The sequence below is a fragment of the Carassius auratus genome, chromosome 5, assembly GCF_003368295.1.
Source record: "Carassius auratus strain Wakin chromosome 5, ASM336829v1, whole genome shotgun sequence".
Taxonomy (NCBI): Eukaryota; Metazoa; Chordata; class Actinopteri; order Cypriniformes; family Cyprinidae; genus Carassius; species Carassius auratus.
In genome coordinates, this window is record NC_039247.1 from 13,456,846 (window position 1) to 13,484,435 (window position 27,590).

At 36.3% G+C, this 27,590-nt stretch overlaps 1 long non-coding RNA gene across 2 annotated transcripts; it reads left to right on the plus strand.

Moving 5' to 3' along the window:
* Positions 1-49: 49 nt before the first annotated feature.
* LOC113076347 (uncharacterized) lies at positions 50-27,590 on the plus strand. Of its 2 annotated transcripts, none has more exons than XR_003281163.1 (3): positions 50-939; positions 8,401-8,516; positions 24,203-27,590. It is a non-coding gene; the product is annotated as an uncharacterized LOC113076347 (long non-coding RNA). The 2 variants fall into 2 exon arrangements; XR_003281164.1 differs by having other exon boundaries at positions 8,404-8,516.

Here is a 27,590-nt window from a genome sequence, read left to right on the forward strand (position 1 = left end):
GTTGGGGTTCAGGTTGGTGCACAAATCCGGTCCTATCATGTGTCTGATTTAAAATAGACTCCTTTCGCTTTTTATCCCAAATCATAGAGATGCGCTTTAAATATGCAACAGTTTTGTCCGAGATTTATCGACCTATATCCATGTTCAAAGTGTCCTGGAACAAAGCTTAACTGTCAGTCACAGGACTGCCAAAAATGTCTGTCCAGTTCCATTAGGATTTTCCTGCAAAAAGAACCACGAAAAGTAATCTCCCGAGTTTGTCTGCTTCTCACATTGTATGATCTGTCGTTTTAGCACACGCTGGTAAACGGGATAGCAGCTACTGTCCGCTCCTGGCTCGCGTGCCGAAAGGTGCACAGTTTCGTCTCGAGGGTATAAACCGATGGGGAAACTCCAGCAGTTTGTCGCTTCCTCTGCGATTAATGACGCGTCTTGTTTAGCCTTGGATCTTGTTCGGAGTTGTTCAGCGCTCAGCCGTGGAACCGGTGCGTCCGCAGTCAGTCCCGCACACCGTTCACAGCGCAGTGACTCGCGATCCATCACCTCCACTCCCACCGAGCTGCTAAATCCCGCCCTATTCCGAAACGGACCAATCAAAGCGCACGTTTAGGGCGAAGTCGCAACATGGTGTCCCTCTCTGTACAACGAGTTTCAGAGAAGTTCAGCTGGGAGACTAATGCATTTACAAAAACCTATAGTGAGTCTTGACTCTCTTGTTGAAGTTAAGACGTTCAGAGGGGTTTAAGATACTAACTATCTTTAAGTTGTTTACAGACTAAGTTATGCCGCAAGTTAGTTTTTCCCCTAGACAGCGTGTAACTGAGCGGACTGCTTGTTACTATGGCTACTCCGTACGTTTATCCCTTAGGTTGTATTTTTGTTTCCCCTCTCGGTTAGCTTGTAATTTTCTGGAGTCATTTTCAGGAGTCATTTGAATACGTAAGTCTGTTTTATATTCACAACGCATCACGGCTTACAGCTGAAAACACGGGTCTTCACCGTAAAAGCGTTCAATAACAGATTTAGGATCATTATCCCAAAGACATCCAAGAGAGTGACACTAATGATATTTGATGGTCAAACAAAGATAACGCTAATCCTTTCAGTAGACAACACCGCTCCCTATCGGCTGTAAATATATATATATATATATATATATATATATACATTTCAAACCATAAATTATAGTTTTTGTGGTTATTTAGGCTAGCTTTATTTGTTGTTGTTTTAGTACATCATTAGCCTAATATAATATTCAATATACTGTAGAACAAACAGTGACATTAAAATATGACGTGAATCAAAATTGACCTAGTTTAAATCTTAATAATTTCAGTTGTCTGTGTTCAAATCTGACTGTAAGGTCAGTGACTTATTTGTACATCTTCCTCCCTGAGTAAGATGTGATTCTGAGTGACATATGGTATCTTGTCAATCTACAACCAATCTGTGTGTGTGTGTGTGTGTGTGTGTGTGTGTGTGTGTGGTTCTTCAGAGGGCCATATGTCTTGAGAAGGGCAAGTCCTCCAGCGTGTGTTTAGATAACATGAGTGTGTTGTAGCTTTTACTCTTTGAGCTCTTGTGTGTGTGAAATATCAGTTTATTCATTACCCACATTTAGATCAGGTCTGAAAGGCCAGCCACACATTTAGAAATGATATATATGCAGTCATGTGATCTGTTTAAGTCTGAATGTCATCAGCTATGGCAGAAAGAGCAGTTTGTGTTTTAAGATAGACGACTTTTAGTAAGCAGAGGCCCGTTTTGGTGTTTTCTGTGTGATTTTTCTGCAGCTTTGTGTGTAATGTTCACATGTCCTTTTGCATAAGTCCAAATATCTGACCTTTTCTTATTTCCCTAGTGCTCAGAGCTAAATATAGCCCACTCACCTTAGCCTGAGTGTAAGACCTCTCAGCCAGACATACGCCTTCTTTTTCCTCTTTTCTTTAGTCTGCTCTTTCTGTATCTGAGATGATCGGATGTTTAGTACCTCGAGCCTAAACTGAAAATATTTGTTGCAACAAGCTCAGAGAGAGCAAAACCACACACACCCACCCAAGAAGAAATTACTGGAGTACATTTGTCAGCAGTTATTCACTTATACGTCCACACTGCGGTCTACACACAGTTACTAATAAACCAAAAGTACACATGGACACACAAACCCACACATACTCTATACGTACTTTGAACTTTGCTTAAAAAGTGGATAAAAAAGCATGCATGTACATATAAAAAAAAAAATCAGACGTTTGGGTCGATAAGATTTTATAATATTTTGAAATAAAAATTTTTATGCTTATGATTGACCTTTTTAAATGTAATTTTTATTGTGCATAAATACAGTAGTACCCATAGTATTATGAGGTATTTTTACAATTTAAATAACTTTTCTATTTTAATAGATTTTCAAATTTAATTTATTCTTGTGATGTCAAAGCTGAATTTTCAGCAATCATTAATCCAGTCTTCAGTGTCATATCATCCTTTTTATAATTTTTTTAATATGCTAATTTGTGCTCAGATACATTTCTTATTATTATATGCTAGTATTTTTCATGGAAGCCATGTCACATTTCTTTCGAGATCAATGAAAGTTCAAAAGAACACTATTTATTTGAAATAGAAATACTGAATATTGTGACACACACATTGGCAAATTAATTGCCTATGACTAATATTTTTTTAGTTTACACGCCAGACTATTAATGACAATGTATGAATGCATTATTGTCATTTTCACAGAATTTCGGCCCGGTGGTGATGCTTAAGACATTGCTGGTCATTGAATGGTTTTGTTCAAAAAATAAAAATAAATAATATTGTTAAGATAAAAAATACTCGTATTAATTCTACTACTAATAATAATATAAAATGTCCTAAGAATTGATTGGGTTTAATTAATATTAATCACATTGTCTACCTTCACTCAAACTGATTTTTCTGGAATCGTAACAAGCTAAGGTAAGAGGTGAATGCAAGCCAATGTGATTGGCGTTTGCATATTAGTTCCGCCAACTACCATATGAACCAGCAGTGGCTTCTGCTTGTTCTTAAATAATACCAAATTATATAAATAATTCCAAATGAACTATATGTTATTTTGACAGAAAAAAATACAACAGAGAATATTTTTACATATAGCGTGTAAATTCCACATAGTATGTAAGAGTATGACTCTCTCGCTATCGCATGTGTGAGAGAAACACAGAGCACTCTCTGATAAGCATCGGTGAGACATTCACCTTCACACTAGAGTTTACAGTGCTTCAAATATGCTGTGCACCCATTGAAATTAATTGAAAAAAAAAGCACTTTTTTATACTTAGCCTCTAACTCTAACAATTTAATGTTATACATTATTTAGTCACCCAACATGACACATGCTTGAGTGTTAATGTCTGAGCATTCGTTGCCAGGCAGCCCAAATCTCAGATAAAGTTGACTGGGTGATGATGGTGACTTAACGTGACTCTGCCCTAATGAACTCTTCCATTTCCTTCTTATTTGCACCTATTTCTAATTGACATCATTACTGCTTAAAGGGTTAGTTCACCCAAATAGCAGAATTATGTCATTAATAACTCACCCTCATGTCGTTCCAAACCTGTAAGACCTCCGTTCATCTTCGGAACACAGTTTAAGATATTTTAGATTTAGTCTGAGAGCTCTCAGTCCCTCCATTGAAGCTGTGTGTACGGTATACTTTCCATGTCCAGAAAGTTAAGAAAACATCATCAAAGTAGTCCATGTGACATCAGAGGGTCAGTTAGAATTTTTTGAAGCATCGAAAAATACATCTTGGTCCAAAAATAGCAAAAACTATGACTTTATTCAGCATTGTCTTCTCTTCCGTGTCTGTTGTGAGAGAGTTCAAAACAAAGCAGTTTGTGATATCTGGTTCGCAAACGAATCATTCAATGTAACCGGATCTTTTTGAACCAGTTCACCAAATCGAACTGAATTGTTTTAAACGGTTCGCGTCTCCAAAATGCATTAATCCACAAATGACTTAAGCTGTTAACTTTTTTAATGTGGCTAACACTCCCTCAGAGTCAGAATAAACCAATATCCCAGAGTAATTCATGTACTCAAACAGTACACTGACTGAACTGCTGTGAAGAGAGAACTGAAGATGAACACCGGGCCGAGCCAGATAACGAACACAACATTGACTCGTTGAGTATTAAAGTCTGTATGTGCTTAAAGGTGCAGATGTTTGTGCTCGTATGTGTGGGCGAATGCCTTACATTGTGTAATGTTGGATTTCGTTTTGGTCCAAAAATACAGTATATTAACTGAACAATGTTTTGGAATAGTTTCACTGAAGAACGTGTGTGTGTGTGTGTGTGTGTGTGTGACAAGGAGGTGGAATGACTGTAATGGAGGAACTCAGGAGGGTGTTGATAGAATATTCAAGCATATAATAGACCAATTTCACACACACACCCTCCCCCCTGCCCCAGCACACACACACTTCTCTCTCTTATTCTCTCTCTCTTCATCACTCAGTCAGTAGGAAATCATGAATGACAATCCAACACTGCCCCACCCAGAAAGCCCCCAACAGGCCCAGCTCAGCACAATGAGATCACAGTATTACAACAAAAACATTTGCTTGGACCAAAAACTGACACACACCTACACATGCACATAGCCTGTTCAAGCAGCAATTGTATACAGGCAAAAATAGACACCTACATGCGTGCATGGACCCATATGCAGTGTGCCAGTCCTGTATGAGTATGTGTATCTGGGAACACATCCATAGGCAGATGATCTGGTTGTCACGGTGAGCAATGGGCTCAGAAAACTTCTGTGTGCCACTATGCTTGAATAAGTGTGTGCGTGCGTGTCTGAACCGGTAAACTTGGCGTGAAATTGTGGTGGCGACTGTGACGGATCTTCATTTCCACTCTGACAGTGGTGCTCACACACACACATTACTACCTTTGTTCTTATACAACAGGTTGGAGAACAAGAAAAATGTGTGCGTGCATCTGTGTGCATGCATGTGCTCGCATGTATCAAGTACTAAAGTCATGTTAAGTGCTTTTAATGATTGTTTAAGAAACCCATTATGTTCGGCAAATGGATCCAATATTGATTTCATGTCATTGTACGAGTATCTGTGTCTCAGGTTTGATCATCTTTCCGGACTCTTAAATAATGTATTTCTAATGGACTCCACACTGCACTTACATACTCCATTTAAAGATGACAGGATCCCAATCAATTACCGATCAGTAACCTTTAACCTCAGTGTGCAGGTTCCTCTTAACCACTGATCTGCATTGGGTTCAGACACAGAGTTGGCTGGGTAGTTGTTTTATATCTCAGAAGGGAGATATTTGTTGCATTGTGTCATGGCTATAGCTAAACGCTGACCTTCCAGTCACTCTGTCCTCAGTTTTAAAATAATAAGCTTTATTTGTGGTTTCTTTTTAAATACTACTGGCAAAGAAATCATGCAAGATCAGGTTTTGGCATATAAGGGAATGTTTTAGATTATATTTACGCTATTAAAATATTTACACAGAGAAAAATAATTATCATAATATTAATAAGAGAAAGGTCAAGGGATTGAATCTGATTGAATTACATTAACAATAATATTATAGTTTCAGTCTGAGAACAGTGGCAATTTAATATGGTAAAATTAAAAATTATACAGTAAAAAAAAAGTCTAGGACTTGACTAAATTGCAGCGTGCTAAATGAAATAAATACTATAATGGGTTATATGTCAAATGTTACCTAACCAAACCTGGAAATAGATCTCATTCACTTATATTTGAATGTAAGTGAGAAGAAAAAATAAGGAAAAATGTAGATATCAATCTGCAATTATGACAGACATCGGTTATGATCATCTTTGGTATCTCTTTAAAAGGTGGCTCTATATTTAACAAAGCACATACAAAAGACCTGAGCACGAAGAAACACAACCTGTTCTACAGATTACAAACTTTTGTTGCGCACAACCCCCATTGTTATTTTATATGTGCATTTACATTTACAGTGTAAATCTGTGACCCTGGACCACAAAATCAGTCATAAGGGTCAGTTCCTCCGACTTATACATCAACTGAGGAATCTGAGGGTGCAAAAAAAATCTAAATACTGAGGAAAATCTCCTTTAAAGTTGTCCAAATGAAGTGCTCAGCAATGCATATTACTAATCAAAAAATGAGTTTATTTATGGTAGGTTCCATCTTCTTGGAACATGACCTTTACTTAATATCCTAATGATTTTTGGCATAAAAGAAAAATGGATCATTTTGACCCACACGATTTTTTTTATATCCAAGCAACTTAAGACTGGTTTTGAGGTCCAGGGTCACATTTAAACTGAAAATGAAAACTAAAAATCAAGACTGTACTAGCGGTCATTATGCTAAAAAGTTTTATCATTTTCAGACTCAGATATAATGTAAGAACTCGATACAATACAGTACAATACTGACATAAACATTGTTTTAAATGGATTTTTACAATGTCATCAATCAAGAATACAGTGTATATTGAGAAACAGACAGGGTATTAATTTTCATTCTGTTGGTTTACTGAATGTATGTGTGTTTCATTGTTTACTTAAGCTATTTCCACATATATCTACTTTTCTATCTAGAGAAATACAAGAATAAGATAGATGAACGTGTTTCATGCTTAATGAGAGTGCATGATGAAATGCTCTTCACTGATCATTATAAATCTATTAGTTTTATAGCTCAAACCACAGCAGACTGACTGCACTGTTCATGAATAAACAAATGAATGCACACACAGAGGACAGAAAGCAGAACACCGCTCTCAACACACAATTACCCAGCATTCCTTTGTTATTGAATATATTTCTCTGTCTGTCTCCCTCTCTCTCTTTCGCTCTCTAGCTTCTTGTATCTCTAGCTAGTAAGGGGAAAAAAGTAGGAATATCCAGTGTGTGTCATTTTGTCCCAGTTTTAAAGATGGTCACACATCAGCTCTGATGTAATTATGCTGTAACTGTGTGTGTGAGTGTATCTGGATGTTTACATCCCAATACGTTCGCGCCGAGATGTCCGGTCAGAGATACCAGTCAAAAGTGTCTCTTCTTTTCTCTCTCTGTTCTGTTTCTGTGGTGTTGCCTGCAGCTATAGTCTGTGATAGATAAGACATTATCATGAAAGAATCTGATGGGATTGCGAACGGCTGTTTTGAGGGGAGCCTTGCGAATTACATCACCCTCTCTTTTCACATTACAGATAACTGTGATGTATTATGTGTCTGCTACACAATGGTTTCACACTAGAGACGATTTCACAGCGTGTGTAAAATAATATCTTTTGGTGTGCACGTGTGCGTTTTAATGAGTGTATGATTTTGAGTGCATGTCTGTACAAATGAGCATGTGTGTCTTCTGTAACTTGAGCTCTAACGACTGTCCTGTTTCTTTAGCACCTGTCATTCATTTCTGACCCCACCATACCAGCCTTGAACTCCTCAAATGGTTTTTTGTGTGTGTGCACTGCACATAACGATATAAGATGACAGTGAACAAAACTCCCATATCCATAAGAATGGACTAACATCACTCACTCAACATTTGCACACACAGTCGTGTTTTTGAAACTCCACCGCTTACCGAAAGATTAGAGGTTAAAAATAAGCCCCGCTTCTCCTTTTCTGCAAAACCGTGTTTTCTAATGTCTGTAATAATATTGAGAGTTTAAACATTCTGAAAAGCACAGAAATACTTTATACCTTATTTAGAAATGTCTAGACTCTCTGACTGCATAGATGTGGACACACACACACACACAAGCCGTGTCTGAGAATTGCATGAAATAAAATTTGGAACACAACTTCCAAGAACCTGCTCCGAATTTTGTGAGTGCGCTAAAATCATATCGTGTCTGAGATTTCGGTTCTAACGAGACTGAAATACAATACAAGCCAATTATGTTCACAAGCTTAAAGGTGCCAAGCAAGCAAAGGACCCTATCGTTCATTAACCCCACTCTGTTCAGTGTGTGTGTGTGTGTGTGTGTGTGAGCCTGTATGTGTTCATTAGTGGGTGCAGTAAAGCGTGTCTAAGTGGCACTGTGTGTAAGCAAATGGAGCTGAACAGCTCCTCAGCTGTGGATTTAGGTGCGTGTGTGTGTGTGAGAACGTATGTTTTTTTTTTTGGGGGGGGGGGGGGGTGTAAGGGTGAAAAAAGTATTTTGCCTTTTCAAAGTGAACTCCTTTGTCTATGTAATTTTGCCAGTGAGATGTCTGTGTACCCAGTAAAGAAGCTCCCAAGCCACATTTACACATTTTTAACACAAGCTACTCTTTAAACAACCGTTTTTAGGAAGAAAATAGAGACAGAATGTGTCAGTTTCAGACTGTGCATGTGTGTTTTTCTCTTGTTCCTCAGAAGCAGGGGACAGATGTCACCGATTGAGCTGGCCCCCCTCCCACTGCCCCGCCTCTTCCCTCCCCTATCAAAGGCCTGGGAGTGCCGGAGTACACATCAATCATTCTGAGTGACAGGTAGGAGTGTGTGTGACATTGTGGGAACATGTATAGTGTGTGTTATAGTGTGTTTAAACACAAGAATTCCTCTGTCCAGATAAAGGCACTTTATCGGCTGCTGTCTGCCCGGTCAGACATTATTTACTACTGCCCATCCCACACACAAAATTGCACTTCTCTCTCTCATTCTTTTTTAAAGTCTCTTTTTTTCCTTTACCTGTGTATCTAGTTTTTTAGGTCTATGTTAAAATGCACATTTGCTTGACAAATGCTTTCTTGTCAAAGGACCATGGATGGATTTCTATCGTTTTGTTTTGAATTCATCATTACCTCATCCATGGGCGTCTGATGAAATGATTCATAAATTCACTTCTATTTGTAATTTTAAGTTCATTGTTAAGTTCAATTGTAAGTTCAGTTTTAATCTGAGAACCCATACATTTTCCACTTGCTAGACTGGCAAAATGAAGATTTTATTTTTTTCAATTTAGTTTACAGTTTAAGATAACACAGATTAAAAACTATTACATATGAATGTCATGTAAACATATTTAGAGCAAAAGTCACTTTGAAGTTGTGTTATTCTTTAAAGAAAGTGCCCAGCGACTGCTGGGAGAGGTTAACAGACGGCTTCAGGCAACTACGGATGTTAACAATCTCCTTTTAAGTGATGGCAGTTAGTAAAGAGACAATATGAAAATGTCATTTCTCATAGATGTCATCAAATGATTTGTTGTCAGTTTTTTTGGCATTATAGCTTTCATCATCCTACTTAAGATATGTTGGATGGTGTGGTTGACCTGCAAAGGGCGATTCTAAGGACATATGGGTATTTATATCCATCCAATCAATGCTAGCGGAAAGTTAAAGGAAAGCAGCAATCTGACTGGGTTCCTTCCTGTGAAGGAGCCATTATGGGAGCCAGATTTCTTTAAGAGGGATTTATTATAGTGGATTAATTATCTCAAGTTTAGGATTTAATTCAATATTTGTTGCACAGATGTATTTCAGTTCTATAGAGTTACATATACAGTACTTTTTAAAAGTTTGGGGTCATAAGATTTTTTTTCTTGTTTTCAAGTATCTTGTGCTCTCCAAAGGTTGCATTTATTTAGTCAGTAATACAGTAAAAACAACACTATTGAATAATGCTGGTATAAAAACAGTGCTTATCGTTGTAAATGTTCACGTAAAATCTGGAAATGGTTATATATATGAAAAAACGTGGATACGGTCATACTTTTTAACATTTAAAATAGAAATCTTTTGTAAGTGTCTTTACGATCACTTGGGATTATTTTAATGCATCCTTTCTGAATAAAAGTTTTAGCCAAATTTATTTTAAAAAAAAAGAAATCTTACTGTTTCCGAACATTTAAACAGTATAGTGAAGATCTATCTGAGATGTACCTGTAATATTGTGGATGTCTGCAGTGTTGTAGTTGATCATTTATTGTAGAGTCAGTGAAGTTTGTAATGTACAGTTAATAGTTAATTTAGTCATACTCATGGTTAATGGTTAATGTAGACTTATGTTTGTAATGTACAACGGTCAGCTGTCTTGTTAAAACTAGACCAGCTGAGGTTCATTCACCTCCTTCTTTTAATGCAAGCTTTTACTCTTTGACTTTGTAATGTAATTATTAAATCAGAGTAATTAATGTTGGGTGGTGCATGTGGGAGGATAGACTGAAGTTTGAATTATTATACTTAGAAAATACTTCTGTTGGGGTCAAACACACAGTGTCATGCCTCAGCACTCACCAAGGACAGAGAGAGGGAGGGTGGATGTAGAAAGGTGGATCACTGAAATAGGAGGAGGACACCCGAGAAAAGGGAGTGAGAGGGTATGATGATATGGACCCACTCGTGAGTCGTGACCTGTGGTATCTCACTGAGCCCCACTACGACAACTAGAGTTGAATTAATCACCAGCCCTCTCTCGTTCTGTCTCTGTCTGGACAGCTGTATTACTGATGTGGACAGTAACTCATAGTAAAGGCTTTGTTTTTGGCCTGCTTAGAAGCTTTAGTTAGTAGGTTTTAGTTACTCACAAGGCTGAGATGTGGATATGGTAAATCGGACTCTCACTGATGAACAATTTGCATGCCATTCTATATGGTAGACAAGATTAGGATTAGAACATCGTAAATCAGTTATGGCTAATCTTGTTTTTTTTTCTCTTTTTTTTTCTTACTGTTCAGAAAACATGCTGGGAATCAAAGCCAACATGAACCTAAAATGTATTAAACAACCTAAAAGTTAAGAAATAATGCATTTTAAAGTAATGAAATTAGCTACATGCTAACACAGACATGTAAACACAAGCAGTTAGGTTACATGGAGTTTGTGATGGTGAGTTTGGTTTTGCTACTTACTAAAACTATGAACTTTTCTCTAAACTTTCTCACTGAAGAATGTGCCTTTAGTGTGAAGTAGAATAGAGTAGAATAGTGTGAATTGGCATTCAACCTCTGCCTGGCTCTTCTACACTGGTGTGCTTGTGTGAGAGAAAGAGAAAGTGAAGTGAATGGAGTTAGTAAACCTAATGATGTCGCAGTGCTAATCTGTTTCTCTCATTACGCTGACTGACATTTGAATGCTAATCCTGAATTAACTGGTCAACTATCTAAGTGTCTGAGTGATGACTTCATCAAACTTCACTCCATCTGTGTGTGCCTGACAGTGATAGATAATAACTGTGCTTGCATTGTTGTGTTGTCATATTTGAGAAAACAGCTGTGTTTTTTTTTCTTTCCTTGTAGTCATCAAAGTAGTGGTGGGATGTGGGTTGCTGAAAAACAATCTCATCAGTTTAGTGTGTGTGTTTGTGTGTGTGTATAAGTGAACACTGTAAAAAATTGTCCTGTAAATTAACGGTAGTATACTGGCAGCAGGGTTTCCAGCAGTGTACCGTAATTTTACAGTTTTATTACCGTTTTCTGAATTACGGCTTTTTTGTAAATTAACGGTAATATACTGGCAGCAGGGTTTCCAGCTGTGTACCGTTATTTTACAGTTTCCAGAATTACAGCTTTTCTGTAAATTAACGGTAATATACTGGCAGCAGGGTTTCCAGCTGTGTACCGTTATTTTACAGTTTTCTGAATTACAGCTTTTTTTGTAAATTAACAGTAATATACTGGCAGCAAGGTTTCCAGCGGTGTACCGTAATTTTTCAGGATCATTACTGTATTCTAGTTTTTTTTTTTCTAAACCGTAGAACTGGTAATTTTGCCAATCATTAACTTTATTAAAAATATCTGTATTTTAACAAATTCACAAACTGGCATTTCATTTATACTAAAAAGTGGCAGCAAATAGACAGAAAAGAGAAGACCAAGGGGGTATTTCTTATAGAACACTATTTATTTAAGTGCCCAACCAATAATTCAAATGCTTTCTCCAAAAAAATAAGCAATCAAAATGGAAGAGTCAGTCTTTGTATGTGTTAGAGAAAGATGAGATGAAGAGAGAAGAAAATTAACCAATTTACAAAACAGACAATGTGCAAAATGAACCCTGCAGAAGTCTGTGGACATATTTAAACAAATTTAAGTTGACCATATAAAACACAAAACAAGCAGCCATTTTAGGTCTAGCTTTGTGCTATGAGTATAACAATGCATGGGCATGGGCTTGGAGTGTACGTTCCCCTAAAAACAGCCTTTAAGAAATGGCAAACAACTTCTGAACAAGAATCTTATTTTGGTGTAATAAGTCAAAACCTGGCAAGGATTTGTAGAACAGTCCAAGAACGTTTCAGAAGCATAAAACTGTCACCAACTCTGATGCAAGTGTAGCCAGGGAGGGGTGTAGTCTGAAACATAAAAATTGAGAAAAATCCTTTTTAAGTTAAAATAACATCAGCAGAATTTTAATAGAACGTAACAAAAAACATGTATACTGCATAATAATATAAAACATTTCAGAAACTTAGGACCCTACGATTTCCACGATGTGAAAAACATGGAGGCAATCACGGAATCAAATCATGAAAACGGAATTAGGCAAATAATGTGGATTGTCACAGAATTTGTCACATTTGTGATGAATACAATAAAATAGTGTTGTACACTAACTGAAATCGCGATGTGGATTAGTGTATTAATTAATAAAAGTTGCAATATTATGTTAGAAGTTGTACTTATAATTTTTGTAAAGTTATCCAAAGGATTAATTAGCTAATCAAAAAAGGGAACACTAGATTAAAGGGGGGGGGGGGTTGAAATGCTATTTCATGCATACTGAAGTTTTTTTACACTGTTAAAGAGTTGGATTCCCATGCTAAACATCGACAAAGTTTCAAAAATTAAGTTGTACGTTTGAACGTTTGTACGTACTTCCGGTTTGTCACAAGTTTCGGAAAGTTTTTTTCGAGTATGGCTCTGTGTGACGTTAGATGGAGCAGAATTTCCTTATATGGGTCCTAAGGGCACTTCTGCCGGAAGAGCGCGTGCTCACGTATAGCGAGGCGGAGCACAGACATTCCCTGATCAGAGCGAGAGCGTCGCAAAATGTCACAAAAGAAGTGTCTTTTTGGTTGCCAGGGCAAGACAACCCTGCACAGATTACCAAAAAAAAAACAGCATTAAGGGACCAGTGGATGGAGTTTATTTTTACAGAGCATCAACGGAGTTGTGCAAGTGTTTTTGTTTGTTCCCTGCATTTCGAAGATGCTTGTTTTACAAACAAGGCCCAGTTTGACGACGGATTTGCGTATCGTTTATTTCTTAAGGATAATGCAGTCCCAACGAAAAAGGGTCACGATCGTGTGTTGGAACCACAGGCGGTGAGTAAAACTGCTTCAAATATCTCTGCCTCCTTGTTAGTGCGTCCGCCTCCCATGCCGAGACCCGGGTTCGAGCCCCGCTCGGAGCGAGTCGTTGCTGCTGCTGCTCTCGTTCAGTTTCAGCCTCAGGATCTGATTCTGGATCATAAATAAACGGCTGAATCTGACTGTTAACCATGGTTTGTTTTGGATGATGTTTTTTTTTCCTCACGCTAATGTCACAACTTCCAAACGCTCTCAATGCAAAAGCCTACTGGCGCTAGTGATTCTTTAGCTCCACCCACACGTCACATTAGTTTACAGAAAAGATAATCAATAGTTGCAGCTCTATCCCACATACACAAAAAAAAAAAAAAATCAAGTGTCTTCACATCAATCCTTCAAAATAAAGGTTCGGTCTAATGTGATGTGATTGTGACGGAAATATATCACTTTTGTACAGTAGAATATGTCATTTTCAAAGTAATATAATAATACAAATAAGAATTATAGTAATAAAAATAAAAATAATCATTAAAAATGATGTTTAAGGAATAATTACACAATTGTTATTCCATGTTTTAATTGTAACAGGAATAAAAATGGAATTTGAGAATAAAACGTATTTCTAAAATATATTTTAACCATTAAGATGTAATTTGAAGAAGTTAAAACAAAACAAAAAAAATCATAAAACATATTTACTTAATTTCTTCATGAGTGTTAAGTTAAATATTAAGCAGACTTTGAGCAACATTAGTGGACCAACTTAACTGATTAATAGTGTGCATGTACTCAAAAAAAAAAAAAAAAAAAAAAAAATTCATGGTTTTAATAAAATCATTATATTATTTCAACCTCAAATTTTTTTTGTGTGTTTGAATAGTTTTTGTGTAACCTGGGACAGAACAGTCGCAACAACATAGGGGTTGTAATGAGTGCGGACTGTATCCTCTTCAGGGTAGTTCTCAGTGCCACTGACGACTTTTTTTTGGGTCAAATATAGGTTTGTGGATTTTATTTATAAAACCGTTTCTTTGCTGTAAATTATTTTATTTTATGTAATGCAAACTACAGGGACGCAACGTTAGTAACCAAAATGAGTCACACCAGTCTTTTTCAACTAACTACTTTTAGATGTTGATTTTTTTTTTTTTGTTAAACAAGTTTAAATGTGAGAAATATTCTGTGTGTGTAAACTGTGAAATCAGTTGTATTAAGAACTGTATTTAATGAAAATGTATGTGTAACTTCACTTGCCTAGATGAAGTCCCATTTGAAGTCCATTCGATTTTTTTGTAGAGTGGCAACCTTTGGATTGACTGTAGTGGACTTCTTATTCACCACCTTCCCCGTCTTCTTGGAGACTACCTTGCCTCGGCAGGTCTTTGAGCCTCTTTCTGGGTTTATTCCATAGAATCATCTAAGGAAAGTTGCATTACACATTACCGAAGTGTATAATAACCCTTTTTCAAAATTCTGATTAATTAATTTGGTTTAGAATTTAGATTAATTTTGTAAAACTTTATAATAAGTATAAAGTAATAAAGCACTTATAAATCATTTGCAAACGATCTATATATATATTCTGACTCGTTTGGATTTAATGTGGATCTACATGCCTTTCTCCTATTTTCTCCGTGTCTGGCATGCGAATAAAACCACATTTGACAGTGTTTCAGATGATGAACTGAAAAAACTGAAATGGAAGAACACAAGTAGAACACAGGAGAAAGGTTGAGGTAACTAGTTTGCAAATAATTTATTACTTTACTACTGTATACTTATTATAAAGTGTTACCACAGATTCTAAGAGAGTGATTAAAACATACGCAAAAAGGAAAACACTTACCTTTGAAAAAACTCTAACGTGCAACAAGCCGCCTCTTGATACTGCAGGTTGAAGATGTAGTGCACAGCAAACACTTGCAACTGCAGTCAAAAATGTTGACTGGACACTCACAAAAAAAAAAGAAAAAAAAGAAGCAATTTTAACAATTGTGCACAACAGCAATGTTAACAATTTTAGATCTCAGCCATCAGTAAATGTTTCTTCTTCATCATGTGCAATGACACACTAACCCAGCAAAATCAGATGAGGATTGGCAGGTAGATTGAGTGTCTTCTCAACCTCAGATGCAGATGCTGCAACCTGTAGAGAACACACAATACACAAATAATAATATTACATAATATAATGTGGTGAAGTGGAAAGAAGAAAATTAAATACTTACATCTGCATGTGAAACCAGTCCATCTTCATGTTCCTGGAAGTGGGACATTAACGTTAGAATCTTGACAAGCAGGTGTACCATATCTTTGTTCTCATCCTGGGACATCCTCCAACTTTTCATTAAAAACACTTAAAAATATTCTGTCTACTGCTCTCTCCTCTTCCTCTTTCTCTAACTCTCTCTCTCTCACACACACACACACACACACTCACTCACTCACTCACTCTCTCTCTCACACACACACTCTCTCTCTCTCTCACACACTCTCTCTCTCACACACACAAAACTGTATTTGAGGCTGAGGAACAAGTTAAAATGTAAGTGAATGAAGTAACGTTTCCTCTGTGATATAGAGATTTGTGCCAATAAATCCAGTGCAAAATTAAAATTAAAATGTGCTCACATACAAAGCCCACTTTATTAATAATAAGTTCTAATATATTTAGATTACACTCTAACTAGTTTTAGATACGACTTATATTGAAAGACTAATGTGTCACTCCGAAAAAAACAAACGTTTCTCACCATAACGTTAACGCTACTCTTTCTTTCCATCTATCCAGTCAAGTGCTCATGCAAAAGGCGATGAGTTTATGCTTCCTAAGTAAAATTAAGTTTACAGGCCTATTTTCGATTTCCCAATATATAAGGATAATATATAAGTTACCAACTTTATACGCACCTAACTTAGCAACATTAATGCAAATAAAACAAATCCTCCATTTTAAACTACACTGGGTTGGCGCCAATGCAAAATGTAAATATAATTGTGCAAATAAGTGTTTCAGAAAATCAGGAAAACACACTTACTTCATATCCTCGTTATCTGCAATCTGTAATCGAGATTATATTTGAGATAATATCCGTTTTATTCACAGAGACTTTTCTCTGGTATCAGACGCTAACCGTTGCTCCGCTCCCCTCCCCCACCGATCACGTGCTCATCTTCTAAAGTTGCCAAATATGTTCAATTCATATCCAATTAAATAATCAGCGAACGCAAGTATTTTATATTTAACTATTTACAAGTTTAACATTTACAGGATTTTACACCAGGAAAAAAAAAAACCGATGCAAATCCTTCACAAACACACTCATACACACTTAACTTTCAGGAGAAATTTGTAAAAATTGCATACATGCTAGTTCACCGTCTTGGCAAGATTTGTCAAAGGTAAATTCAAATATTGTGCCCACATTAAAAAAAAAAACGCTGCAGTTTAAGATAAAAATGTATTCAGACTTTGATCTGCTTACCTGTAAATGAGCCTCAACTTGAGATGAAATCCATAAAACTTTGACTGAAACCATGCTCCTCCATGCGTCAGCTAGCCTTTGGTTCCCCCTCTCCCACCGATCACGTGTGCATTTACGGTAAGACACCGTAATTTTAGAAAACAGTTCAGTACTGTATATTTACGCTGTTAATATGCTGTAAATTTACAGAAATTTTTTACAGTGAATGTATGTGTGTATGTGTATATCAAACGTTTGGAGTCAGTGAGATGTTTTAAATGAATGAATACTTTTATATATTTTTGTACTTTGTCACCAAAAAAACCTAATTAATGCTGTTTAATGCTCTAGAAATCCTGAAAATGTACCACTGTTTTCAACAACAGTATTCATTATCTGACCCTGAAAACTGCTGGGTGCGGAAAATTCAGTTTTACCATCACAAAAATAAGCTATGTTTTAAAATGTTTTAAAATTTAACATTTATGTTTTTACTGTTTTTTTTTTTTATAAATGCAGATCTGATGAAAATTAAAGGGTTGCATGTCAGGATATGCATAAGAAAAAAATCTGTTGCTGATTTATTGAGTATAACTAGAACAATGAGCTGAGTATGACTTGAACTATTTAGTTTTACTTTTCCGGGTCTTGAAATCACAAGTTGTCCATGACCGTGGGAACCGTGAGGTTAAATAAGTGTTTTTGTGAAAATGGACATATCATCTGCCCAACATGCAGACACAAAAGTGCAGTGTAGCTAATGTCAAGCAGCCAAACCAGAGAAAAATAAAACATCCTGAGATCTGTGTCCTGCCTTATTTTGTGTGTGTGTGTGTGTGTGTGTGTGTGTCTGCTCTTGTTTTTGTGACATATCAAGACACAACTCTGTATAATGACATGGGTATGACACAGGTATTACAAGGAGAGGGTGATTAATGAGGACATAACCCATGTCCCCATTTTTTCATAACGCTTATAAATCATACAGAATTAGTTTTTTTTTTTTTTTTTTTTTTTTTTTTTGAGAAAGTAAAAATGCACAAAGTTTCCTGTGAGGGTTAGGGTTAGGTGTAGGGTTGGTGAAGGGCCATAGAATATACAGTTTGTACAGTATAAAAACCATTACGCCTATGGGATGTCCCCACTTTTCACAAAAACAAACGTGTGTGTGTGTGTGTGTGTGTAGTTGAGTATGTGTTTATAAGAGCCATTAGGCCATTCTGTTATTAAAGTCTTGTAGAGGAAGGACAATGTCCAGACATCCAAATTTAGCCTTAAAGGTCGGGGAAAAGGTTAACATGCCTGAAAAAAGGATTTTGCAGGTGCAGATAGATACTTGTGTGTGTTTGTTCAGGTGTGAGTGAGTGTGTGTGGATGAGCGTAGATGAGTTTGAGTAGAGTTACAGTAGTCTAAAGTCTAAATCTCACACAATGCGCTTTAATCTTGCTCACTCTTAAGTGTTTACTGCTAATTGAGTGCAGCAGATTCTGGCATGGCTGTTGTCACTTGGCTGTTCAGTGGAAACGTCTGACCTCCATTATGTCATTATAAACTGATTTAAAATCAGAACACAAATGCACATTGAAAAAACATACCAAGGTCATCTCACAGCTGCAACGTGACGAACCTCAAAATTATCCCGTAACTTCAATCCATCTATCGCTCCCAGCAGGGCAATTGGATGTACTGCGTGTGTTGCAAGAGATGTGGGAGTAATTACGTTAATGTCAAGCTTCTGAAAATATATCTAAGCTGAACGTGTAATTTTAGTTTGCCTTGTAATGTAATTGACATGGTTAACTGCAAACATTCCAGATGTGCATGTGTGTGTAGATAGGCAAGTGACAGGTTTTCTCTGTTTACAGCTATCTTTATCAAAACACATTCCTCTGTGTTACACACACACACACCCTGCTGTGTCAAAGAGAACAGCTCTATACAAACTGCACCTGTCTGGCTCGTCTTACTCAAGAGTAGGGTCTCACCTGTCCATGACCTGACTACTAAATCATACATACATGCACACATGTACACATTCTCAGCACACTAAATCAGCACAGCTTTATAAATATGCAGCCGTTACTCACACACAAGATTACACACAAAGTGAAACATGAGTTTGAACACTTCTAACCTTCTTCTAGCCCCGTGTTCCCACACAGATACTGGCATGCACATGGGCACTTTGGACAAGGGGGCATTCTGACAGGTGACCATAAACAATGACTATTTGAGGCTTTGTTTCTTCCCTGCTCTCTGGGAGTTTATCCTTGCCACTGTCACTCTTTCTGAACTGATTTAAGACTGTTGGTATTATAAAAATGGCAAGCAAGTAAATCAGAATTGAGCTGAAGCATTTTAGTATGGAAACAAATGGTTTATTTCTTAGGTGAAACACCACTCCAGCATCAACTCCACATTATCTGGTGTTTAGATAATGGTGTTTTGATCTTTTTCTCATAAATGGGTGTTTCTTCAACTATGGGTATTTTGGCCCTGTGACAAATTTATTTTTGTCACTTTATCAGTTAGAAAATGTCTGTTGCGGTGGGAATGATAGCACAACTATGAGACCGCTGAAATAATAATAATAATAATAATAATAATAATAATAATAATAATAAAAATTATACACACAAACCATTTCAAAAGTAAAATGGTCAGTAGAGTAGGAAGTCTCTAATGCTTACAGTGCTAAGTTTATTTGATCCAAAATACTTTTAAACAATAATGTGAAACATTATTATAATTATAAATAAAAATGCACAAAAAATAATGCATTTTTATTCTAATATATGGTGAAATGTAATTTATTCCTTTAATGGCAAAGCTACATTTTCAGCAGCAATTACTCCAGTATTCAGTGTGTCATGTGATCCTTCAGAGATCATTTTAATATGCTGATTTTATTGCTCAAAAAATAATAATTAAAATAGTGCTGGGCAACGTTTACAATTTTTAATCGTGATAAATCGTATTATTGTCTGCAATTAATTGCAGTTAATCGCTTTGTTGTGCACTTTTTTAAATGTAAAAGTAGGCCTACTGCTATATAAACAAAAGTGTAATAAAATTTGGTTTGCAAATAAGGTGCTTTTTACAGCAGTGTTCCTTTTACATAGTAGCAGTTAAAATATTTATTGTAGCCTAAATCTCAACTTATAACATAATTGTAATTAAATTAAATATAAAGCAAGTCATTTGTCACTGCAAGGACATTCAAGTTTTTATAGAAAATATATTTGTTATAGAAAAACAAATCATGCTCAGAGTCCAGAGCCTCGATCATAACATTAGAGACCAGAGCGCGTTTGACACCCAAAGCCTGATTAGTTTGACTAGTGTGATCGTTCCGTTTAGCAGTCCCTGACTCGGTTGGAAGAGGTGGGCCAGAGTGCGGTTCAGTTATATTTAGATCAGTGTGAACGCTAACCACACCGGAGGGCAGATCTTCTGATACGTGCTGCATGATTGCATGAATATTTCATGAAAAAAAAAAAAAAGTTGAAAAGTTTGTATTTCCAACTTATAAAATCATGATTACGAGCTTGTTGCATTCTTTAAAAAAATAACAGTTGTTTGTGAATGCCGATGCCTAGCCTAAATAATTTGATCAGGAGCATCCCGTCCTGTGTATTCAGAGCCAGTGAGCAACTTTCAAAATAATAAAACGCATGATAAAATAATGGTAGGCGTTAATAAATTAATATTAATAATAACGTGTTAATTTACCCAGCCCTAAATAAAAGTATATATAAAAACTTACCCAAACCTCTGAACAGTATAGTAAAAAATTATATATAATAAAAGATTCAAGAAAACAAAATTCATATGCAATTAAAATGGTTTATGATTATTTCATTCTTTGTTCATATAGTGTTATTGTTTTAAATGGGTAGTAATGACTATTTTTAAAATGTCATCTCACACAAAACAAAATAATAAAAAATTAGCTCCTTTTGTATCCCATGAACAATGTTACCAGATCTCGCTAGAAAAAGCTAGTGACCTAGTCTGACAAAACAAGCCTAAAATAAGCGATTGGCCTCACTAAAAGAAGCCAAAATAAGCAGCTTCTAGACCTCCTAGCAAAAATGCTGAAACACACACACACACAAACACTGAATGCCTGCTACCTCATTAAAAGACCTCATTCAAATAGTCAAGCCAACACCAGTTACTTCTTATACATGTAACAACAGTGATCATTTGGTGCAGGATAAAATATGCTAGAGAGATGTTTGCTAATTAGAGTGTGTGGAATTTGCAGTTATTTCTAGTAATAATGAAAATCAGGAATCATTTTCCAACTTTTCTGTAAATATCCTTTTTAATAAAGGCCTCAACATGACATGGTCTGTGAAAACCGACTTCATTATCATGCACATAGCTCCTGACAAAGCATCCATCAATTAAACAAGCCCATCCCCCCACCCCTCCTCTAGTCCCACCCCCCCACTGAGAGCTCCCAGCATGCTCTTTGAGAAGCATTCTGCCTTTTCTTTCCTTGTGTTATCAATGTTCTCGTCTTCTATTTGTTTCTTAAGCTCTTGTAGTTGCCGGGTCCTGTTTTTCAGGGGGAGCTGTGAGCGCTGATGTTTCATATTTTATGAGAGGTTTCAAATTCAGATAAATCCCAGCAGACCCTCTCTCTCAGCCTGTCTCCAGTTTATTAAGACGTTGAGGAGGGAGTGACAGTGATTAGAGCCTGTGTACTATAGACAGAGACGCTGTAATGGGACAGTATTTCATAGCCCCCACAATGAATAGAGACAGTTTGTTTCTCATTTCCTGCACCAGTTCAGCTTTCAAGCCCAATTTCAGCTGTCATTTAGAAGAGGTGCTTTGTCATCTCTTTATTTATCTGTGTGTGACACAAGACATTATAGTCCATCAAAGAGGTGTCACATTCATCTTATGATTTATATATTTTGTATTTAATAACGAACTAAAAGTTCCTCTCCTGAATCTGTGATGATCTTATCTCCGTCGTGTTCCTCTGGAGATTTCATTTAATGTTGCAAAGCCACACATGCACATAACTGAACACACACAGACTCTCGTCCAGAAAATTTGAATAACAGGATTATTACAAAAAGCTGGCAGGAGATGAGAGAACAACCTGGCGGTGAGTGTTTAGGGGTGATGATGGGGTTGGGCGAGTGATATCAGCGAGGAGGAGACCCAAAAGCATGCAGCATTACTCTCCTCTTCAGAGGGGAAGAGAAACAGAGTGATATACACCTCGTCGGTCTGGGGTCATTGTGTGAGTTTAGGTTAGCTTTCATCACTGGAATGATAAACCGTCTGCAGTATTCCATTTGTTCTGGAGGAGAGAGAGAGAAGAGCAGAACTTTGAAGAATCTATCTTCAGTAGATCAGTTTGGGAAGCATTTCATTATTCTGCATTTGATCTAATGCAGATACACACGTTTCTTTCTTTCTTTCTTCTCTGATTTCTTTTTATTCATAATAAATTATTCATTGATGTATTATTGTTTTTATCATTTATTTATTTATTTATTTGCTTGTTTTTATTTATTTACTTATTTCTGAAATGATTAGTTTATGCCATTTTTATTTAATTTGTGTTATCTCTGTATCATTTGATCTTTTTTCATTCTTTTATTTGTACTTTTTTGCTTTCTCTGCATAAAGCATTTTTTTAGGCCTATGTGTTTTTATCTGGGGGACATTTTTTAAATAAAGTTCTTAGTTACTGTAGATTTCATTTTTAATAAACACATGCAAATGCAACTCTATCTTTAAACCTGATGCACGCCGCCTGTGGCATGCAGCGACAAAGCAACATGATCCCATTCTTTTTCTTTGGTAAGCTGATGACTTCTGTGACCACAGGCATTCCCAGCCACTTGAGAAAATATGGAATTGTTTAACTTTATGTAAATGTAGAGCACTTTGCAGGAGTGTCAACTAGGATTGAAGACTGTGTCAGTGGGCCTGAGATGTTAGAGTGAAGGCAAGACAGGAAACATCATTTCTGGATTTCACTTATCTATATCATATAAAATGATGTGCCGATAGGAAACGGTCAGCTTTTTGAGATTTGTACAATGATATTTATTTTTGATTATATGATGTAATGAGCATTTGCTTTTTTGTCAAATTGGAATGACATTTTTTTTACAGTACTTATGTTGTTCTTCATCTGGTTAATGATTTACTGCTTTAGCATTTGTATAGTTTATATAACAACACTTTACAAAAGCAAAGTGTTTTTTTTTAGGGGCAAGAAAACGAATTCCTCGTCAGATTAGAATATATCTAGAAAATATCTTATAGATATCTCAGTATTTTCAGCAATATATATAATCTGTGATTGTATTTTCTTAAATGTTCAGACATCCAGTCTTCCAATAACATTAGAGTAAGAGCACTTGAAACTCCCACATACGACTTCACAGTACAGAGACTAGCGACATGCAGTGAAAAAAATAAAATTGTCTGCCGTATCATTGGGAATTAACACAATTACATTCTACTAACAACACATACACTCTCAAAGTCCGGCGATTACTTGATATCAGCTTTATCAGTGTATAAAGATATGCCACATAACCAACAGCATGTGTGTGCTTAATCTGTGTAGTGTAATGTAATGTAATCTTTGCTGTTCAATTTATTTAGAAGGGTTATCAGAACAAATGGGCTTAGATTTATAACTTAACATTAGAGAGATGGATATAGAAAGGGAAGGAGAGAGAGATAAAAAGACAATTTTTGCTGCCAAATTCTTCTCGTCTTTAATCATGTTTTCAAAATGCAATGATCTTTTTCGCGTAGGCAGTAACATTTGCTTTCGGACAAGCTCATTATGTACAAAAACAGTAAATACCGCAAGTTCTGTGGCTCACACACATCTGTCTGGCTCTGTGTTGTTTAAGTTGGACGTTCTCTACGCTTTCGAATCTCTGACGTAATGTAAAGACTTAAATAACACAGCGGGATGGCAGATGTGATTGCGGAGATGTTGAGAGATAGAAAGAGTGTAACTGTTCCTTGTGTGAAAGGTGCAGACTTAGATTAGGATCCCGAGGGTGAAAGCTTATCTGCGTATGAAGCGTTACTGATTAACTAACCTCACGCATATATAAAAAGACATGAATACAAACGCTAAATATAAACACACACGCACATGTACAGACTTGCCTTGCTCAGCTTCTGTGAGCTGTTATCCATTTGATTTGGGCTGATTACAGAGTTTTATGTCTGATATACAAATAAATAAACATCTGAATGCCGGCAGTGGAATAAATGTCTCATAAAAGTAAAAGGCCCTACTAGTAAACTAGGATAAACAACTTGATTTATCCAACGCCTGGGATAAATCAGTGATCTCCAACCTTTGCATAGCAGCACTTTCTGGGAAAGTTTGAGGGTTTTGTGTGTTATTTTTTTCCAACCTGTAATGTCATATTTTTCCATTTACATTTTTCCACAGGTTCTGTTCAGATTCAGAGCCTAGATGCAGTGGTAGCAAACGATGGCACGTGGCACGTGTCATTCATTGGGGACACAAGTCTGCGTCTGGCCTGTGTCATTTCCTGATCCCATTTCCTCCATTCTTTTCTTTCTACTTTCTTGTCGTCTCCTGTTCTGTCCATTAAAGATATAAAAAAGGCGTAAAATGTCTGTAAATAAAAGCACAGGTTCAGTAGCAGTCCAGCGGCTGTATATCCCATCAGACATCAGTGATGAGCCACTGGGCACAGCTGGTAGTCAGACTGATGTCACACTCAAGGGGGTAGCACTTTATTTTACAGTCCTGTTTCTCATGTACATACTATGTACTTATTATAGTAATTACAATAATTATTTAATAACTAGGTACTAACCCTGAACCTACCCCTAAACCTAAGCCTACCCCATGTAGTTACCTTGTATTACCAGAACTTTCTTAGATAAATACACTGTAAGTTCACTATAAGTACATTAGATGAAACTAAAGCAACCTTTTGATCGCCGAAAACCTGTTGTACATTTTCAATGAAGAGTCTCCCTGAACTTTAACTATTTCTGCCATATATTGGTATATGGAAAAAATATATATACATATATATATTAAAAGTAGTGTGCTAGTACGCGATTCCGAATCTGTTTGTCTCAAATTACAATGCACTCTCGATTTTTATTTTATATTTAAGAGAAGTGATAATCCCGGGGGAGCGTGAGACCCTGAGCACCCCGGCCCAGGGATCTGCGCTTCTCTTAAAATGATGTTGAAAACAACACGACCTGTGTTGAGGACAACACATTTTGTGTTACTTTTAACTCAACAAGGTGTTATTTCTGCTAATTTTCTACACACCAATGTGTTATCATTACACAATTTGTCAATTACTTACACGAAATGACAAACTGTGTTAAAATAGTCAAATGAACACATCCTTTTTGAAATGAAGACGTTACATAACGTACTCGAATGTCGAAGTCAATCAACTTTTTAACCGTTACCTTGATAAATCATATTATTATTTAAGGGCATTTAACTACACATTAATAAATTCTGTTGTTTAATGAAAGAGAGGCGACAGATAGCAATGGTTAACGTTACCACTTTGTCAAACCTGTTAACGAGCTGCAGCGTTTTATCAGACATCAAGCCATTTGCAACAAATCAAAGAAAAACAATACTCGTTAAAAACGAGTTCCCTCCAGAGAGTGAGGGACAAACTTAACAAAGTGCGTGAGGAGAATTAAAACTAATTTGTGAAGCACTAACGTTAACTATCAGACGCGGTTGCTGCCTTGTTCAACACTGGCTCTCGGGGCAAACGGAAAATACCCGCACACAGTAGAGGTCGCTAACTAAATGCACATTTGCCCGTCTAAAAAACAACAATAAAATACATTTGACAACTTATATTTGCGGTTTCTAATAAAAAATAAACCGAAATACCTGACGTGTGCATCCAAGTCGTCCATCGATGGAAAAAGAGGCGCGAACTTGCTTCTTGAGGCGGGAGTGATGTTGCAGCAATGTGATTGGATGATAGTTAACACATATTGTGTTGGACACACTGTGTTGTTTCTCTCTCTTACTATCCTTTTCTTTTTACACATGATCAACTTAAAATGACACAAAATGTGTTAAAATAGCCATAACACAAAAAATGTGTTATTAATTAACACATCCTTTTTGAGAGTGTACACGTACTGTAAAATAAAGTGCAACCCTCAAGGGTTTTTAATACATCACAAATTATAAATACTAATGATAAATTCAAAGAGTTCTCCATCTTGCAACTTTGAAGTTATTTGTTTTGTTTGTTTTTTATTGAAAAAAAGTTGTATAGAGTTCACATATTTAGATTTATCCATTCTCTATATTAATAGTCTGTATGCTCTGTATATTTCATACACATCATGAGGGCAACTCTCCAAACACTACAGTTCAAAGCCAGATATCATGAGACAGGCTAATTCATTTGACACTAACTACTAAGAAAACTTCCAAATGACCTAATAGGACGCTGTGGCATGTGAAGTGTAACACACATCTGGAATCAAAATCCGTTTTTAATCAAATTAGATTATATTTAGTGAAAAAACAGACATGTTTTTCTGTCTGAAATACGACTGGTGTTGGCACACTGATTAAATTCTCATGCAGTTCAAGTTCCTCTGCTGTTTATTTTAAAAACATATTTATATATACATAATTCAAGGTCCTCGTGGCTGAAGAGAGATTTTAGTACAATATATGCCTAAATGAATTTGATCATTGATAACATCTAATTCACTCTCCATGATCCCTTTTCATTTCAGTAGATGTGATTATATTAGGCAGCTAGAAAGACTATGAAAGTTATTAGGAGGTATAAAGTAACACAAAACTTTTCATTGTTTCTGTGAAACTCCTAACCCTTTTTTCTTTGGGATCTGAGAGAGGCCATTTAATAACTCAAAAATACATTTACTATTGAAGTTTCAGGTTGAGACGTTTTTTCAACTTTTTCAAAAAACACATACACACTAGAGTCTTAAAGACCATATAAAAAGCTGAAGAAATGCTCAGGTTTTTTGGTTGTTGCACACTCAGTAGAAGCACACTCCTTCCAGTGCTTTGCCTAAACTACTAAACGTCATCTGTCACATGTCTGCTGCAATCTTTGCACTTAGATGAGTGATAAGGCACTGATAAGACTAATGAGGTAATGGAGAGGCAGCTGTAATATTCTATTCTACAACAATATGAGTTTCATTTGACTATTTGGTGTGCCTGTAAATAGATAGGTGTGTCTTATGAAATATTTAGTTTAAATTAATGTCAACACACATACTATATAAAAGCTTAAGATACTACATGGATTTAATATTTACATTACAGAATGAAATTAATATAATTCATTCAGTGCAAATGAAAACCTTTAATATAATTGAAGTAAAAAATAAACTGAAATAATGGACTATAAAATACAAAAATGAATAATTGTTTTAGTATTCATTGAGCACTCATGGTTGAATAATCTGACCTGTGTGTGTGGGAGAAGACATCCCACAGGCCATATGGTCTTTAAGGACAGTGATACTGATGAAATGCCAGTGTCTAGAAGGCAACAGCAAAGCACTTTTGACTCTGTTTTAAAAGGTGGTCCTTTGTTTGATTCATTTTTAGACTGTTTTGTGTGTTAGTATGAGAGCACAGTCACACTGAGAAAAAGTACTGTACGTTTTGTGAACATTAAACTGTTTCCTCTTGCTTTTGTGGCCTTTAAAAGTTCTGAAGGGATTCTTTGTAAATGAAATGGAGCCCCAGTGTCGTAGGCTTTAGGAATGTTTAGGAATGTCTTGTTTTATGTTAGCTGTGCAGGAGTGTGTGTGTGTGT